This window comes from Micrasema longulum, unplaced genomic scaffold, assembly GCF_059751315.1.
Source record: "Micrasema longulum isolate JH-2025_06_02 unplaced genomic scaffold, ASM5975131v1 h1tg000402l, whole genome shotgun sequence".
NCBI lineage: Eukaryota > Metazoa > Arthropoda > Insecta > Trichoptera > Brachycentridae > Micrasema > Micrasema longulum.
In genome coordinates, this window is record NW_028277602.1 from 748,627 (window position 1) to 767,666 (window position 19,040).

A 19,040-nucleotide genomic window follows, 5' to 3' on the forward strand; every position below is an offset into this window, starting at 1 on the left:
ATGCTAATGAGTATTCAAATTACATACAACTTGGTCAAATATCGGCCAACAAGACAAAGGCAATGTTTGTATGGAGATGATGGATCTTTGGACTCGCGAAGAATTAGTTCATGTTTGACTATTTACTCATATTTAGTGTTTGCCAGACTGCCGTAACGCTCAAAGCGGGATTTATAATATATTTAATATGAATTATTCATTCGCTGAACTTGTTCGAAATATAATTATTTCACGACCAAAATAGATGAAGAGAAAAATCGGAATATAATTTATGTTAAAATACTTTCTCGCGTAATCTGAGATCCGATGATAAATTGCCTGCCCTAGACAAGTTACTGCTAACATATTTTATAGCTAACAAGAGACGGTAGAGGGAAATTCCATTACTGTTTTAGTATTTTCATTATAAAGTTCACTATACAGTGAGATTGATAAGGGAATTTATTTTGTAGCATTACATAAATTTTAATCAAGTCACAAAATATAATAGTGAACCTATATTTTGTATGGTTTTATTGCTTAGCGGTATTAAAGAGCTGTTTACAAACACTTTTGAAGAAAGATTAGAAAATTTGGATTATCATTTGTTTGTAATAATTACTTAAATACGTCAATTTTCCCAATACGTACCCATCTACATTTGGTTCGCGTATAAAACCAGGTGTTTTACAATTGACTTTTTTACATACCTATATTTTTTCTGAAACAGTTTTTTTTAACAACAAAAACATTTTACACTTATATGTTTATGAATTTGTGCAAACAATTTATAAGTCATGACGATGAGGCAGTCACCTCGAAACTTAAAATTGATGTGGTTTATACAAACAATTACGCATTTCGTTTGGTATTCAAAAACGTAAAAGGTGTATAATCATAATTAAGCAAAAAAGAATAAAGTCATTACAGTGATTAAAATCCATACGATCAGTCGAATTTTCCAATGTAATTTTTTTTCAAATGAAGTTAAATATTACACATGGGGTAAAGGCATGATCTGTCCCCAAAATTGGGCTTTTAGCTAAACATTATTACCAATTTTATTAATTTTTAAAATACGGTCGTTCAAATTTGGTCCGTTTCCAATGACATCACGCAGTTAGAATGTACATATTATAGTTTTTATTATAAAAGTAACAAAACGTCGAAGTTTTGTTTTCTCTCTCTCCGGTGGCGTTACAGCCCATATCGAGCCTTGGCCTCCTGCAACTTTCGCCTCCAACTCTGTCGTTCCTCAGCCGCCGTCTTCCAATTTGCCACCTGGAGAAACTGCGCTGCATCCTTTCTCACTTCATCCTTCCATCTCAGCCTGGGTCTTCCAACTAATCTCTTTCCTCCCGGGTGTCTGCTCATTAGTGAAGTTTTGTTTTATTAAACTATAACTGGTTTTTTGTATTATAAATTATAATAAACTTTCACCAAGAATATTCACTAACAAACTATGAAAGTGAAAATAATAACAAAAAATGTTTTAAAAAACAGGTGGAGAAATTACAGAAAAATGGATGCTCAAACGTAGGCAAAGTAGGTTATACAGCGTGGAAAGTCACCTCAGGCAGTCAATGGCAGATCATAATCTCCAGACTTCCAAGTTCCCTTCTTCAACTCTCAAAAGAGTGTGCTAAAAAAACCTTTGCGAACGGCGCTGTAACGTCGCGTCGTGTTACGAGTACATAAAGCAGAAAACGAGATATTTTGAAATACAGGTATTAAAAAACAAAAAAAAAATTACATATACATACACAGGTGGCCGGAGAAGTGACGTTCAAAGGTATAATGTAGGTGCCTCATATTGAGGGGTATCCGAATCACCCCCATGCATGTTCCGCGATTTTGCGTAGTTTTTGAGTTATGATTTTTTCAATGGGTTTTTGAAAATTTTCGACCAGGGCTGGTATTCCAAACGCTCTCGCGGCCTTAGAAAAACCATTTATCTCGTGTATTTACATACTCAATTGTGTATGTAAATACGTAAAGTGAAGTGTTTTCTAGGGCCGCGAGAGCGGTTCAGAATGGCACCCCTGATCGGATTTTTTTTTTTAATTTCTGGAAGGTTTTTTCAGATGTTTTTTGTAACTCATTCTTTTTAAATTGTTATTTCTAATTGTACTGAGGTAGAAAATTCCTAAGGATAATATGATAGAAAGTGTGTAAACTAACAAGAAATAGCTGTTAGATATAAAATGGCGACACGAGTAGCAGTAAACACAAGGTAAGAACGAGTGAGGAATTTTACACCTCAGTATCTTTGAACCCTGGTTTTTCAGCGAATAATAGCCTATTAAGTAATACTTTGTATTATTACGAAAGCTTAGAGTCTAGCGCAGTTTTTAGAATTACTCAGAAACTAAGGAATTGCTTTTTTAAATTTCAAGTTGAAAGTTAAAGTCTGACTAGCTCGAACTTAATACTGTATTTTAGGTCAAAACTTTTGTAGCTTCCATTAATGTTACGAATCTGATTAATTTATGCGTGAAAATTTTACAATTTAAAAAAAATTAATTACAAAAAAAATCCTGAAAAAACCTTCCAGAAATTAAAAACCGATCCGGTCAAAAATTTTCAAAAAGTCGTTAAAAAAACCGAGGAACACACATGGGGGTGATACGAATACCCCTCAACGTGAGGCACTTACATTTTACCTTTGGACGTCACTTCTCCGGCCATCCTGTGTATGTGTATGTGTATTTATAAAACTAATCATACAAATGAGGCCTGTTACAGAAAAATACCAATTCACAATTAAAAATAAATAAGTAGCTACAACGTCTTGTATTCTATGTAGACTTTTGAGAGATCATAGCCACACAAGAGTTATGGGTTTCTCCACAGATAATATAGTCTTATTATCTATTCAGACTATCTATTCCGTGGGTTTCTCCATATCTGTTGGAATATCTATCAATCTTGAACAACTGCTTAGAGGGTGAATCCAGTATATATTTTTGGATATAACTTAAATATTGTTGACATCGTAGTATCTGATCTGTGATCCCGGCCGGGCTGGCGGTAACGCGTCGCTGCACGTCATACCAATTATATTATTACCGAGTACTGTTTTGTACGTATTGTGAGTGCCGTGTACCGTATAACGTGCCGTGTGGAGGTGGTACTAGAATATACAGGCAAAGAACGCATCAAGGAAGCAACCAGTGAAAGTTATTTTAGCGGATCCACCGATATCCGAACGATACGACAGTTGAGTAATATACGTTTGTTTTTGCATGTCAGAATAAACTCAACATGCGCCTTAAAAGAAAATACGGAACCATGTATTTGTACATAACAGTGGGTATTATATGAATTAGAGCAGAGATTTTTAAACTTTTCCAGTATCTCATTTTCTAGCGCGGTTATTTACGACTAACTGAAAATAAAATAAATATTTAAACCACTAACTTTGTCATTTTCTATGTTCCACTTATACCTTTTCTGAGAGTGCTGCCTGGACGTGAAACACTGATCACGTGTTAGCAGATGTATTTTAGGTGCTAACTATTTTTAATATTTAGTGTAAGTTATGCTCTGAAACCGGTAGGCATATAAAAACTATTTTAGTAATTTTACATTATTTGTTATATTATTTTAAACAACGTTCAAACATATACTTATGTGTTTTGTACTAAAAGCCCTAATGCATCGGAACTTTAAAAAGGAGGAATTCGAAAAAATCAAATGATCTCAAAATATTTCAACTGATTTGGCGACAATCATTTTTAAAAAATTAGGATAATAGCGTCGAATATTTTTGATTATGCAGGCTGAATTTATCAAAGTAAAAAATTGTGCGCCTCTAGGTACTGGTCTGCGATTTTGCCTACCATGAGTGAGGTGTCGGGTTCGATTTCCGAGAAGGTTTGACATATTATATTTATTTTTAAATGGGCGCTCACACCGCACGGAGACTGGCACGTGAAGTGTGAGACTGATTATCTGGCCTTCGTGTAACCAAAAAAATCTCGAAATACTCTGCGATTTGTGTACCTATGCAGCGGCCTATGCACCATTAGGTCCGATTAAGCATAGTGATGAATAAAATTATAATAATAAGCCAAAATGCAACATCACGTTTCAGCGACTCATTGTAAACTATCTAGGTATCTAACATAAGCATGAAATATGGTCCTTTTTTAACATTTAATTTATGCTAAATGAATTTGGCCATTACACTGATATTTTGTAATATCGGCCTAACTACAGCATAAGCATGTACCCTTTAGTTTTTCTCAAGTAGACGCTCGTTTTTTCTGCTATAAAATTATTTTTATTTTCAAAAGTCGCAAGCTCACGAACCTTTGCTTGCGGACCGTTGAATTAAGACGATTAGGCTGTGTTTTCGTGCAGAATACATAGTGGGTTAGCAGTCACTCAAAGACTGACAAACAGACAGATATAAATATTATGTATTTAAAAATACCGATAAAAGCGCGCATATCACGTTGCAACGAAAATATTTACGAAATGTTATTGTGAAAAAATAGTAGTCAAACTAACAAACTAAAACTCGATTTCAAAGAGACGCAGACGGTAGGAACCGATGGTTTTCGACATAGCCAACTAGAATTTTATATCCCGAAATTAAAAAAAAAACATTTTTGACAAAAAAAAAAAAATCCTTACACTACTAATTTCGATTTTCTAATGAAATTTTCCATTTCGGTATGTAAATTAGAAAATTTCAGTTTGCTTCTCGTACCAATATCGATTAAAATATGTATTAAAATTGGTCTAGCAACATTATATAATATCTTGTGTATGTCCAGTTGTCTGAAAACAATTACAGCATTATAAAACAAATAAACATCCTCATAAGTAACATTTAAAAAAAAATCTATATTATGGAAAATAATTATCTTTTTCATTCTCAAACTAACGTATACACCCTAGTAAATACTTAATATTATGCGGTGTAAAGTATATCTACAAAATACATAAAATTTACATATTGTGCCTGCATATTTTAAATTATTAAAAGATCGCTAATTATAAAGTATTTAAATCCTATAATTTACAGGAAACTTCAAATTAGTACTGAATCAATTATATTTGAGCGAATCCGGTAACGAAAAGATGTAATTGAATGCACAAGTTTTTCAGCTGCTCAAATACAGAGGAAATCGAGGTTGTGCCAGCGGTATCTACAATAATTCCTAACAGAAAATTAACATCACAACATCGCGCGTCGTCAGAACATCTCTCGCTCACAATCACTTTCAAAATTCAAACACATGTGTTATGGAAATTTATACGATTGAGTGATAAAAGTAACAAGCACTTAACAGGAAATTGGAGAAAAACAAGTTGTAACTAAGTTTATTCAAAAGAAATTATTCATGATTAAGCTTTTATCCCAACGTGAAAACCTGCGATTACTTGTAAATTTGACAGCATGAACACGTTTAGTATTGCATATTTTTATTTTTATTTAATGATTCCACAACGCACACATAAAACAGTTTTTTTTTTCAATTTGTAGTACCTATATACACTAGATAGTATAAATACAGAATATTACTTAAATAATACAGGCGTAGCGTATAATAAACTACGTGATCGGGCAAAAATACAAAATTATTCAGTATTTTTATAACTTCAGAACACGTATACCCACCATTTTTATTATAACAAATTTAAACATTCAGACAAGGATATAAAAATAAGTTTAATATCAAAAATATGTTTCACTTTGTGGAATGAAATTTTACACTTATTAGTTTACAGATTTATTTATTGATTGTTTAGGTAAACAAAATATTAAAACAATTATTTATTTTTAAAAATCTAAAATCTTCATAAAATAGTATTTGATGATACAGGATCAAAGGTGCTCAAGGTTTAAATTTAAGTATTTGATTTATTAATAAACAAATATAACGTACAGAAAAGTATGCAAATATACGGAAGGAAAAAAAAGAAATTTTAGTGACCATATAAATCGCTCCGAAAACAGGGAGGACGGAATGTTTAGGCACAAAATAAAATATTATGATTTAATTTTTAAGTCAGAGGTTCGCGAATAAAGGAGTTTTTGGAAAACAAAGGTTCGTCAATAATCGGAACTCGAAGCTGCTCGACTGCTAACACGGGAAAAAATAAACGAATCAATTAACTATGTACCATTTCAATTTATATGAACGTTTTCAAAGTTCATAACACCTAAACCCATTTTCATGAACTTAAAAAGGAACGGACTGCAATGAAAAACATAACTCGTTCTGAAATGATTGAACCGAAGAGCCAATTAATGGAATGAACCCCAGCTACTGGGAGGAACGGAGAAAATTAAAAGGGGGAAATTGAAGAGAGGAAAAATATAATGATAACATATTATATACCTTTACAACTTTTACATAACGCTGTTTGTTACAATAGATATACTGACTGAATCAAATAAAAACATTCTCTAAAGATAAACTAACTACATAAATCACTAAAAGTCCTTATCCTGAAAACGAGATGCGAGAAAATTCAATAATATCCTAAACGGACACATAACAATTGTGAATTTCAGAGACTATGAATAATATTTTGATGTTTTCTAGCAAATACACAAAAAAAACAATACATTTCATTTTATCGTTCGTAAAAAGATGAACATAAATAACTTAGTCAATAGAATACTCGGGTGGTTTCAGAAAAAGTAAGAATAAAGATTTTGTCCATACTTTACGAGAAATGTAAGAATTGTTGCGAGAATACGATAAAAAACTTTTCACTATTTTATAAACAAACGATAATTTTTACGGATTAGGTAAATATTAAATGGTTGAAAATATTTATTGTTTTGAAAGCATTCGATATTTTTACAACATTTACATACATTTTCTGAGAAAAATCTAATATTTTTAGCAATAGAATTTAATAAAAAGGCAAATAGTAATTTATTTGTCTATTCTTGGTAGTTTTTGTGTTAGTGTATACAGAAAAATTCAAAATATATAGAAAGTTCTAATGAACCTTCAAAGTATAAGAACTTATGACAAAATATAATTTAAAATATCTCGCAGGAGTACAATTACATTTACTGAGATGTGAATCATTAAAAAAAAAAGTTTGATTAATTAAATAGGTATATGGCGCATGGCATAATGATGTAATATAAAATAGGCAGTAGCTAATCGAAAAGATCCAGCTTGAAGTCCTAGATAAAATATTATTTATACCATTTATCATCGTTTATTACGATACACACGTTATATTTATTCGTTGTGTGACTATAAATGCTTTTCACGTTTATTGTTATTTTATTTGATAAGAAGAAATTTCTATATAAACCAGCCAAGCAGGTACTTTGCATGAACGTTTTAAATACAATTAAATAATAATGTCATATACCCCGTAAATGTCTAGACTTCCATATTCCGTGCTCTAAAATGTTTCCCTCTTTGTTATAATAAATTTCAATCTTTAATAATAATACGTAATTTTTATTTGCGCACTTAAAATAAAGACGTGTGCAATGTGTTTTACACTACCACCGAAAACGATGGATATTTGGTCTGGTTCTGATGTAACTAGTTTTCGGTAAAAAATCTATTTAATGAAGTATGGTGGAATTTTAGTATTTTTTGCAGAATCGGCAACCCTGGTACGCTTATTTAATTAATTATCGTCCAATCGACAGCTTTCGTCGCTAATTGCTCTTCATTACCGGGTCAGGGCGCGCACCGCGTACCGCGTACCGGCCTGTATCGGTGGTAATAGGTACTGCATTAATTGGAGGAGTCCGATTATTCATTATTGTCGGAACGAAACGCATCCCACCGAGACTTGAAATTTGACGTCACCGACGAGGATAAATGGCGTGAAGGTGATTTGCCAAATCATCCGCGTCAATTTTTTCCGCATCAAAAAAACCGTCTTCATAATAATAACATTTTTTATTAAATACTCGTATACGCTTTTCAAAATTATTTTGTGAAAATTCATAACCTATTTAGAATGTTGACACAGTGTTTTCATCAAACTTCTCAATTTAGTATATTATTTTTCTTTATAGATCATCGAGAACTTTCGACTATGCAGACATTTTCATAAATAGTGCCTGTTTCGATAAAAAGCTGTTCCTTAAAAACAGAAAAACTAAAAAGAACACAGCACAGTTTAGTGGATACATTGTATAAAAATGATTAAGTAGGTACGGAATTTCAGCACAAAACATCAACAATATGTTTTTTAATTTAAAAAATCAATATTTGCGTACTTATGATAGGTACTTATTTAAATATTTACGTTTTGGGATTTTATTTAAGTCTTACATAACAGTGTTAGAAAATGAAATACAAATAATTGTGATAGACCGGCGTTCGAACTTCAGACCTCCTGGGCTCGTATTACATTGGGAACATTTATTTTCAATTGTATCTACAAAGTTAATTAAATTTTCTAAGTGAAAAATATAACATATACACTTTTTTTTTCAAAACATGTTCAATTATAGATCGATTGTACATTATACCGTCTCGATATGTACCGATGAAGATAGCGTTTGTAATCGCGGCCCTGATCCTAATTCCGCGAGAACACTACGGGACCACAATTCGTTATAAGATACACTTATTTGTTTATAAATGTGTATAAAGTTTTTAGTTATACATCGACCGGTTTCGAGGTTACTACCTCAGTCATCAAACATTTGCTCTTCTGGATGTAGACGTCAGCATATTTAGCTAGCAAGCACGAGCTTCTGGGTTCGATTCCTGACAAAATTGACATACACTATTTATCGAAGGGTATTTTTTATCCATCACATTTCATACTTTTTCTGGACTGGTATCGGAAGCATAAGACTAATCATCATTTTGTGCTTCTTGAGCTGCAATCAGTGCCCTGAGCGTCATGTGAATATGTGTAAAAAAAAGACTTTTTAAAAATAAACGAATTGGGGAAACAGATAAATAAGAGTACATATTATCCACAATGATGGTATTATGACGAAGCAAAATATTCTTGCGGAGTTATATTTTTCAATGTCAAGGTTGTTTTATTACAGGGGACATTAGAATTGCAAATTTCTGTACTGCAGGCAAGAGTTTGTACCTAATCATAATTTAAATGCATTTTAATGTGACTACAGCAAGGTTACGTTATGATATTGCAATACACTCTTCGTCGGAAGGAGATTAAAAATGATTAAAATTCGTAGGTTTTCACGGTGTTATACAATACTTTGATGTTTTGCTGGGTTGTTTAGCTGTGAATTTTTATTTTTTTGCCGACGTTTCGGACGGCGTTACAGTGTTTGGGCTGATGTGAGCACAAAACCACAAGTTTGAAAATAAAATTTTTATTAAATTTTATCTAAATTATCTCACTGTTTACCTAAATTTTGCGTTTGCGAATTGATCTTATTTTTGTTACATGGAGGTAAGATGATTAGCCTTACGTTTCAGATACCAGTCGAGGTACTATTAAATATTCTAAGGTAAAACACAATTTCAAATAAATATTCCATGTCGGAATCGAACTTAAGACCTCTTGCATGGCAGGCAAACGCGCTAATCAATAATGATCAATACGTGGACAATAAAATATTTACATTAAAAATAACATTTGTATCATTCACCACCTATCTCAATCCCAAATAACGAGGAACTTCAGCCCTAAGGGAAATTGGTTACAAAAATGTTTTCGTGGGTGCGATAAAAATTAAAGCATCAAATTGTAAGGCAAAGTGTCTTGAAAATGTACGTAAAAAAATATGAAAAATATTTTGATAAAACGAACTACTTTGAACGACTTCACTAGTTCATATGCATGATAAGAGAGCTGTGAAAGATATCAGATTCACCGTGAACGGACCAATCGGCAGAACTGACCGATAATAAGCGGAAGAGAACCTCTGACGTCACATGCGGAGTAATTTCAGAAATTCAAAATTTTTTAAAGTCATAAAAAGCGCTGATAATACAATACATAAAAATGTTTAAAAAATTTACTTCGGTTAGTTAATTTATTTATTTAAAACTTCGAGTACAAAGAACAAATACTTTGGCAGACTTATTGCTAAGAGCAATATCTTCCAACCAACCAAAAAACAGATTGTACAAAAAGAAGAGATTGGTCAAAGTTTTGTAGTAATTAAAAATAAGAGCTGTTTTTTAATTGAGAGATAAGGCTTGCACATATTAACTTTAATAAAATAACAAAAGTACATTATGTTATTATACATGTTAAGTGATGAGGAATGTGGGATCAGATAGTGTGTTTGGAAGGAGAGGGAAAGAGGAACCAAGGAAATAAAAAAAGGATAAAAATACATATTTAAGAAAAAGAAAAAAAAGCAGTAAATCTCAGGGAGTTAAGGATTCTGGGGATATATAATAATGTTTCAAGCGTTTCTTTAAATTGGCTAGAGAAGGTGCATTTTTTATATGAAGAGGTAGCTCATTCCAAAGTCTAGCGGCTTGGACGGAAAAGGAATGGCTGAAAAATGATGTGCTATGTCGAGGAATGGAAAGTGTTCTCTCCTGAATTTAAAAGTCTATTAACAAATTTTTAAAAACTACTGAATTTCCTCATTGTGTCGCGTTAAAAGGTTTCAAAATATTAACGAAACTTACAAAGTTTAACATAAAATAAATAATTGAAGGCGTGAGTGGATAAAGGCGTCACGTCGATTTTTTTTTTATGTAGCTTTTTACCTAGATGACAATTTTTGTACAGACCTATCGCATAAAGCCAACTACAACATAAAAAAAAACAGAAAACCGATTATGACAGTGAATGATGGTGGTATGTTATCAATAATTATACTGGTGTTCAAAACTTTAACTCCAGAAATCTCTGCTTTTTATTTTTGTCATTTAACACCTTTATCCACTCGTGTCTTCAATAAATTACAAATTATTAACGAAAATAATTAAAAAATTATACCAAACATCAAATTAATGCATATAGAATGTGGAAAGAAAGTGAAGTAGGAAAAATTAGGGCATGTAATGATTAAAAAAAATATCGTATTTATACATACTTTATACATCTAAAAAAAAAATTACACCATATAATACCAAACTACATCATTATGAAAAACTGACTTAAAATAAAAGTTAAACATTGTACAATGTTTACCAAACACGTGTCAGCAAATTTGTCTCTCGCTTTAAAGCTCATACAAGAATCCAATACATATTAGGATTTTATTTCAAATCCGAATTATATATTCAAGTCACTTAAAGTCTCGAGGATGCGCCGGCCATACAGCGTAAAAATAACACATTAGGAATGAAATCTAAAACGAGCTTAAAGCTTGGGATGAATCAACCAAAAGCCATTTCAGTACAAGATTACCGTCTGGAGAATAATTAATAATTAGCACGTATGCATTCTGTACACTATTTGTTGAATTAACATGACCATTTATCTTCTGACACTTGATTTAAAACCCTCTTAATTCGAGATTTAAAAAAAACGCCGAAGCAGGTCTATTCCTAGTTACATTATAAATAATTAAATTTTAATTTGACTGATATAAAAACGCTATACATTAACATGTATCTAGCTGTCGTCGGTTTTGTGGTGCAATGGTCAGCTCGTGAGCCAACCACGCAAGAGGTCTCGCGTTCGATCCCGACATGGTTGATACGAAATATTTATTTAAAAGGGCGTGTCCACACTAGAATAGTTCATAGTCCCTGGACTGGTACCTGAAACGTAAGACTGATCAGATTACCTTCATGTAACAAAAAATAACAAGATACGTGGCGATTTGTATACCAATGCAGTTCCCTATGCAACATTGCGTGCGGAAAGGGAATGATCATGATGATGTTGTATAAAGTAATTAGAATATTCTTAATGAAAAAGATTTTGCATCCCTGTGCAAATTTTCACTATTTAATACTAAGATTAACAGTACGATTCTGAACTCTTCTTAGGGGGTAAGGTAAGCGTTGCTAGCAGGTGATTTACGCACTAATTACGTGCTAGCAACGCTTTCTTTACCCCCCAAGAGAGTTTGCCCATTTGCCCATTTATCGGCTTATCTAATTAGTCGACTAGTAAAGTAGACGAGTAGAGGGAACTCGATTTCGCGGAAGAAGTCCTACCAGATGGATAGACTTGGTAACAGAAGCGACCGGCGTCCCTTCAGGCTTCCAGAAGCGCTGAAGATAGGAGCGGATGGAGGCGGATCGTAACGACGTGCTTCCCTCCTGCCAATGTGACCACGACTGCTCTGCCAAGAGCAAACGACGAAGAAGAAAAATTGGTCAACTAAAGAAGTAGCAGTTTAAACAGGAAAAATACCATTTACAAATCGAAAATGCACCCAAAAATCGGTTACATGACGCTCATAAACAGGCATAAATATCAAAATTCATTGAGTAAAAATATCGTTTTAAGAAAGCACCCGCTAAGGATTAACATTTCAATATAAAGGGATGCCTGTACAGGGTGCATAAAATTCCTGAAATGAGGGAGGGTAGCTACTATTGTGTCAAAAACTTAAAAACCTACTGGTACTTGAAAACCTAAGATAACCCAATTAAAAATGCCTGTCTCAGAACAATGCCGGCCGCGCGGCATCGTCCAGACCTAAAAATTCCTGTCAAATGCGGCAAACGCCTGTAACGTGGTGACCCTAGAGTTTCAAATAACTATAAATTTATAGAAAATCAAATATTATTTATTAAATAAATTAAATATATTGACGATATTTAAACAACTATTTTTGAGACTACATTCATTTCAAAAATCTTACTCTGACACCGTGGAAGTGGTGTTGCCAAACCGTTTACATACTTTAGAAAATTATACTACGGAGACGGGTGACAACGCAAGCATCCCATTCCCAAAAAAGTGAAAAGGAATTCATATTAGGCGAGATGAAATCTTCGTAATTGACCACAAACCGGTTGTGAGGGATCGAGGAATGAACAACTAGCAACTAGTATCGCGGAGAGGCGACATCCACAGATGTTTTACTATAATCAGTGTGGTGGGAGGAACTTGATTCTGTAATTCAATAAAAATCAAGGCCGATAAAAAAATCGCCGTGAGATGGCATTTTATGCGAGTAGCGGCCTCAGTGCGATTTAGATTACTGGGCCGGAGTTCAGCGAGACGAACCACGCTGCAGCTGTAGTGTATACAGTACTGGTATTTCTACTCTCTGCATATTGACACAATTATCTGAAAACAATATCTAATGTTTAATCAACTCGTAGCGGCGCGGCGCGATGCCGCAGGCGTTAGAAGACTCGAGCGTGATTAAAGTCATTTTAAAATTAATATTCTGGACCGTTGGCACGCACGAAATCGTCAGTTGTAATTTCATTTGTAAATTGAAACGACACTTTGTATTTCCATACAAAAAGTATGATTATTAAAGACGGTTAAACATTAGGCGAATCAACTAAAGCACGTGCTTTAAGCCCTGCCTCTTCTGTGCGGCTGGCAAGATTTTCTAGCCATTGTTGGGGTTAATTTATTTACCAATGAGAAAGTTATAAACTCTGAATACAAAACTACGGGTGGTGTTTGTCGACCTACCCTCTGATCTGATGGATTAATTGACGTTTTGTTATAATTAAAGCATCAAGTCTTTCTCATCGGCAAAATAAGCCGGATGCTTACTTGGATAGTTTTGCAAAATAATTATACACACAGTCGTCGCTTGTCGCTCTACATAACTTTGAATTTAGCGTCTTTTAGAGTGGAAAGTTAACCATATTCGATTAGAATTAATTGAATAATTATAAATATTCATTTGTCAAATTATAAAAGGCGGATTTTTATTGTAATACCAAACGTTAACGGGTAACAAGAGTGTAAAATAATCAAATCAATGTGTAGGGTAAAAATAGAAGAACAAATTTACTTTTTTTTTTTTAATGTACACAAGACTACTGATTTGTTTAACGAAAATATCAATACGTAAACGAGATCATTTATTAATCGCACCGATGGAGAAGACCTTGTATCGGTACACCAAATACTGCGTATTTCGATCAACATGAAGGTAAGATGATCAGGCTTACGTTTTAGGTGCCAGTTCGGGGACTATGCAAACACTGCAGTAAAAAAACGTCCTCTGTCATTTGAAAAGATCGTGCATTTTCAAGAAAGCAATAAGTCCACTGATGATTGTCCCTAAGCGATTGCCGACAAAATGGTCATCCGTTCACAAATCAATTGGTTGCAGACTATTGGTTGTTCAATCAATTGAAATATTTGAATTTCAACGTAATTCAAAAGGGAAACAACCTATTCACATTCAAATTGAATAGCGAAATAAATATTGTTCAAGACGGCGGAAATTATTTTGCAGTTTAAAACTAGCTACGAATCAGCTTAGCTCGCTTCGTGAAAATGCCTTGTTTTTACGCTTTTTTCTGCCAGCAAACTTGAACGGAGAAAGTAAATATTAAGTGTTGCCCGGGGGAAGAGGCGCGGAATCATGTTGTCAATAATAAATCACATCAGACACACAACTACTGTCAAAATGATTTCATTTTTCACTGCTTTTAAGTTCAATGCTTTACCTACTTATGACAATGAAACGCGATTTCCCCTTTTACCTTTATTTTGAAAGGTACAAGGTAAAAACAGGCTCGTTAACAAAAAAATAATTTTACAGGAGAGCTAACAGAATAAAAATCTTAATAACTGTGGGGTACGGAGTTAATATATTTAATTAAATAGGTTTGCAAAATATATTTTCTACATTACGATCACTGAAAAATTAACAAAAACGTCTAATTTAAACTAAAAAAAATCCTCCCTTGAACCGACAAAAATTGGGCTCATTACAACAATCGTCGCATTTGTTACTATTTTCTTTTGCCAGCCGCGCCCCCATATTTTTTTCGTACGTTTAATAAAACAAGGAGCCACATTTTATAAGTTTTTTATATGATATTCTATTGAGCTAATTCCCGATTTTAAAAAAATACATTAACATTTAAAAAATCGAAAAAATTCAATGAGCCCATTTTCGCATGAATTGCCTTTCAATTATAATTTTCAAGGAGCAAAAATTTTAATGTTCTATTAGAAATAAAATGTTGAATTTTTTAAACGTAGGTAACATGCCCATTGTCCAAATACTACTATACTGCCGTATTAAGCGAAGAGCCAGTTATTTGCAAAAGTCATATTTTGAGTATTATGTATCTTTTTTTGGGTGATACCGTGTATGTTGGATTTGATCTGACGTTTCGGCTACCATTGCAGGAGCCATCTTCAGGGAAAACTGTGTGTTTTATAGAGAAATGTATGTGTTTATGTACTAGTAATTTGTACCGTAATTTGTAAACGTATGTACTAGTAATTTGTACCGTAATTTGTAAACGTATGTACTAGTAATTTGTACCGTAATTTGTAAACGTATGTACTAGTAATTTGTACAAATTACTAGTACATAAACACATACATTTCTCTATAAAACACACAGTTTTCCCTGAAGATGGCTCCTGCAATGGTAGCCGAAACGTCGGATCAAATCCAACATACACGGTATCACCCAAAAAAGATACATAATATTGATAACAGTGACCGTGAAAACCTTCGCACCTATCATATTTTGAGGTATGATTTTTTTTGTATTTTTCAACTTTATACAAATTAAAAAAAATACCGCAACTAATCATAAGTAAAAACACAGTATGCTAATTGTTTCTAAAGCATAAAACATGTGTGTGTCATATCTAGACTGAGTTTTTGCTTATGGATCTCTAGATATTGTGTTATCGCTTTAAAAACATTACATTGTTTTTCGCATTGAAATATTTTATTGACTGCTCATTGCTATACCTATGCCGAATGGTTCGAAATTACTTGTAGAATATTTCATCTTATTTAACTAATTTTGTGATTTTTGACAAAAAATAGGACCAAAATCCCGGACAAATGTTACAAAAACTTAGGTTAAAAAATCTTTAAAGCACAAAGCAAGTAGACAAAGTATGTCTCGAAGTGTAGTGGCATGCCACGGTGCCATGAGTCCCGGGTTCGATTCCTGGCAAAGTCGACATGAAGTATATGTTTGAATGTTTCATTTTTAACCTTAGACTGGCACCTAAAACGAAAGACCGATAACCTCATCTTCATGTAACAGATGATCGAGATACGATACATTTGATGTACCGTATTTATCATCATCGTATGGTGATGATGTTGACAAATATCAAAGTTTACAGATGATGACAAGTCGCAGTTTCCCATTTTTTCCTTAGTTTGAAAATAATGACATTTAGTAAAACAAGCCAAATTATACTTTCGTGTATAATACGCTTACCAACTGACACAAGTTTTATTGTTGAGCTAAATAAAAAGAAAACAAAAACAGCTCCCACTTTCTTGTGGGTTGGGCATTTCCATAGATTACACGAAAGTGAAGATTGTTGATTAATCTAAAGCGTAAAACTTCAACTGTTTATATCCAACAAAGACCGAATTAGATTTAAAAGTAAACCGCTTCACACAATGATTCACTTCATCATACAAATAAATTTGAATTAAATTCTTTACTTTGTATGGCACAACTTTTTATCTATTATAATACTATATTTTTTCCCGTAAGCGAGCGGAATGAAAAATACATTTTGCGTGTGTAATAGAACCAGAAATCTTGACGGGTGTTTTTTACTCAATATAAGCAAAAATTCAGATAAAGGTAATCAGGTGGATATAAGTCCGCTTTGTTGTATACTGGTTAGCGTGTTTGACAACCGTGTACAATATCTGAAGATCGATTTCCGATAAGAACGTCATAAAAAAATAACGGTGTTATTTTCACACTAAAACATTTTATAGTATACAAATAATTCATTTTGCCTTCATGAACATGATATACTTAATGTAACAAATGATCGGGATACGCTGTGATTAGATACGGATAAGCATGATGCTGATAAATAAAGTTATATATTATGCTAAAATGCACTTCTTTTATTATTGATGTTATAATGGAGCGCTTCTGATGTTGACAATTTTAACCTTTGAATTTGATATGCGGTTTAATTATTCAATGGTAAATATGTACTAAATTTCAGATTAAAAACATCACTTGATAAGGTTCAATAACCAGGTCTGACTTGAAGTAAACCCTTAGGCTTTCCTACCCCTATATAACCGACCGTTGACCTAATTGAGTTGCCAGCAATACTTGTGGCTTCGCGGTGGAAACACATTTTATATCATAAAAGGGTTAAAAAGAAAATAACACGTTAACATGAAATTTTTTATAATAGTGCATAAAAATTACATATTTTTCAATGACTTGAGAAAACAAACTTAACCACAACTTACAATATTTTGCGTGGGTAAGTCCAAATCATTGTTTCTAAAATAATTTATTAGAATTCAATTCATCATATTCAATAAAGTTTTCGGCTCTTTTACTTAACAAAAATAAACAGAAAACGCATGCAAAAAAGCTCTTTAAATGTCTAGTCTTCTGTCATATTTTTAAGAAAGTTCTCCACCTTAATTGAAATATCTATGAAAATTAGATAGACCCACAGTCCCGTGTCTCAAGTACGTCCCAGGTTTGATTGGCCCAATCGAATCGGTGAAATTTTTGTTGCGTGATTTATGTTTCAATAAAACACGTTGACTTTTGGCACATCTTGGCTTTTTTGTGTATTTGTTTTAAATAATGTGCCGTCCTTTGGAGAAAAATCTTGGCTGTTTTGTGGTGTTTTTGTTTTAAGTAATGTACCGTCCTTTGGAGAAAAATCTTGGCTTTTATTGGTGTATTTATTTTAAATAATGTACCGTTCTTTGGAGAAAATGCATGCATTATAAATGTTAGCGTTGACTGTAGAGAAGTAAAGTTAAAATTAGTATTTTATACTTAATTAAAAATATATACCTAAATAGTTTATATTAATCAATATAAATTTATATTATATTAATCATAAAAAACCAACAATGCCATACATACGGAACTAGAGATAATAAAATATAAGATTACCAGTGAGGAGAAAATTTTTGGATCAAAACTCACTGTACAAGGGTTTAAAATTGTACAATGAGTAACCAGATTAAATAAAATAAATGGAAAGTTTTGAAATATTTCAAATCAATTTGAAAAAATATGTTCTTTATAAATTTTGCCAAAAAATCTAATGTGCCATGTGTGATGCCACGAACTAATAAATAAAAAATAAGTCTATCGTTCCATTAGAAGACACAATAAATAGTTTGAGACATCAGAGTTACTTTGATTAATATTTTGAACACGTTTCTTGAATTACAATATTTAAAACATATTTTTGAATCACAATAAAACATAATAAGAATTAATAAAAACTGGTCGATCTACCGATATCAGCAATATATTCACCCTAATACAGGAAATTCTAATACATTATTCATTCTTCACTGCATGAAGATCAAGTAAAAATATACCATTAGCATAATATGTACAATTAATAAACTGTTGTGATACACGCAAATTTAAAAAACGCATTTGGTACTTCGGTCTTTATTTACATACATAATACGTGAGTAATATCTAGAAACGAATGAAAAATACTTTCTAAAAAATGCACACCTATATAAGAGTTTGATTAATTAAAAATAATTGTTCGTAATTGGTTGTTTGGCGAGATGAAAAGAAAGTTTTGCAAATAAGATTTACTTTGGATACGGACATTGTTATCAAGTAAAATGCCCTGAACGTGAAATAATACACAGTAATGCGTATTGTAAATGTCCAAGTCATACTCCGGAACCCCTTTTTACACGGTTTCAAAATAACACGGTACAAAATTGAAATACATTTTTTTCAACATAAATTTAACAATTCGTACCTAGTAGTAATATAATTGTACAATTTGCTTTTCAACGATTTTTCAAGTACGTGGGTATGTCGTAGATATGTATATTATTCTTTTAAATAAAATTTAAGTACAATAAATAGCGAACAACTGATTTCAACTTCTTTTTCACAAATAATTCATAGTAGAATCTCTCGAAAACGTCAATCAATTGAACTTATACAATCCATATTTACATATCTGGCTGCAGTATCTTTTAAATTCGTTTTTATATTTTAAATTCCAAAATTATTTTTATATAACGAAACCTAACTA

The 19,040-nt window shown here is 32.5% G+C and overlaps 1 protein-coding gene and 1 long non-coding RNA gene across 6 annotated transcripts in view; one reads left to right on the forward strand and one right to left on the reverse strand.

Moving 5' to 3' along the window:
* Csk (C-terminal Src kinase) overlaps positions 1–19,040 on the reverse strand; it is a 125,427-nt gene that overhangs the window by 52,335 nt on the left and 54,052 nt on the right. The window lies entirely within an intron of this gene.
* On the forward strand, positions 13,820–15,996 carry LOC148281884 (uncharacterized). The gene is made up of 2 exons (XR_015822243.1): positions 13,820–15,132; positions 15,493–15,996. It is a non-coding gene; the product is annotated as an uncharacterized LOC148281884 (long non-coding RNA).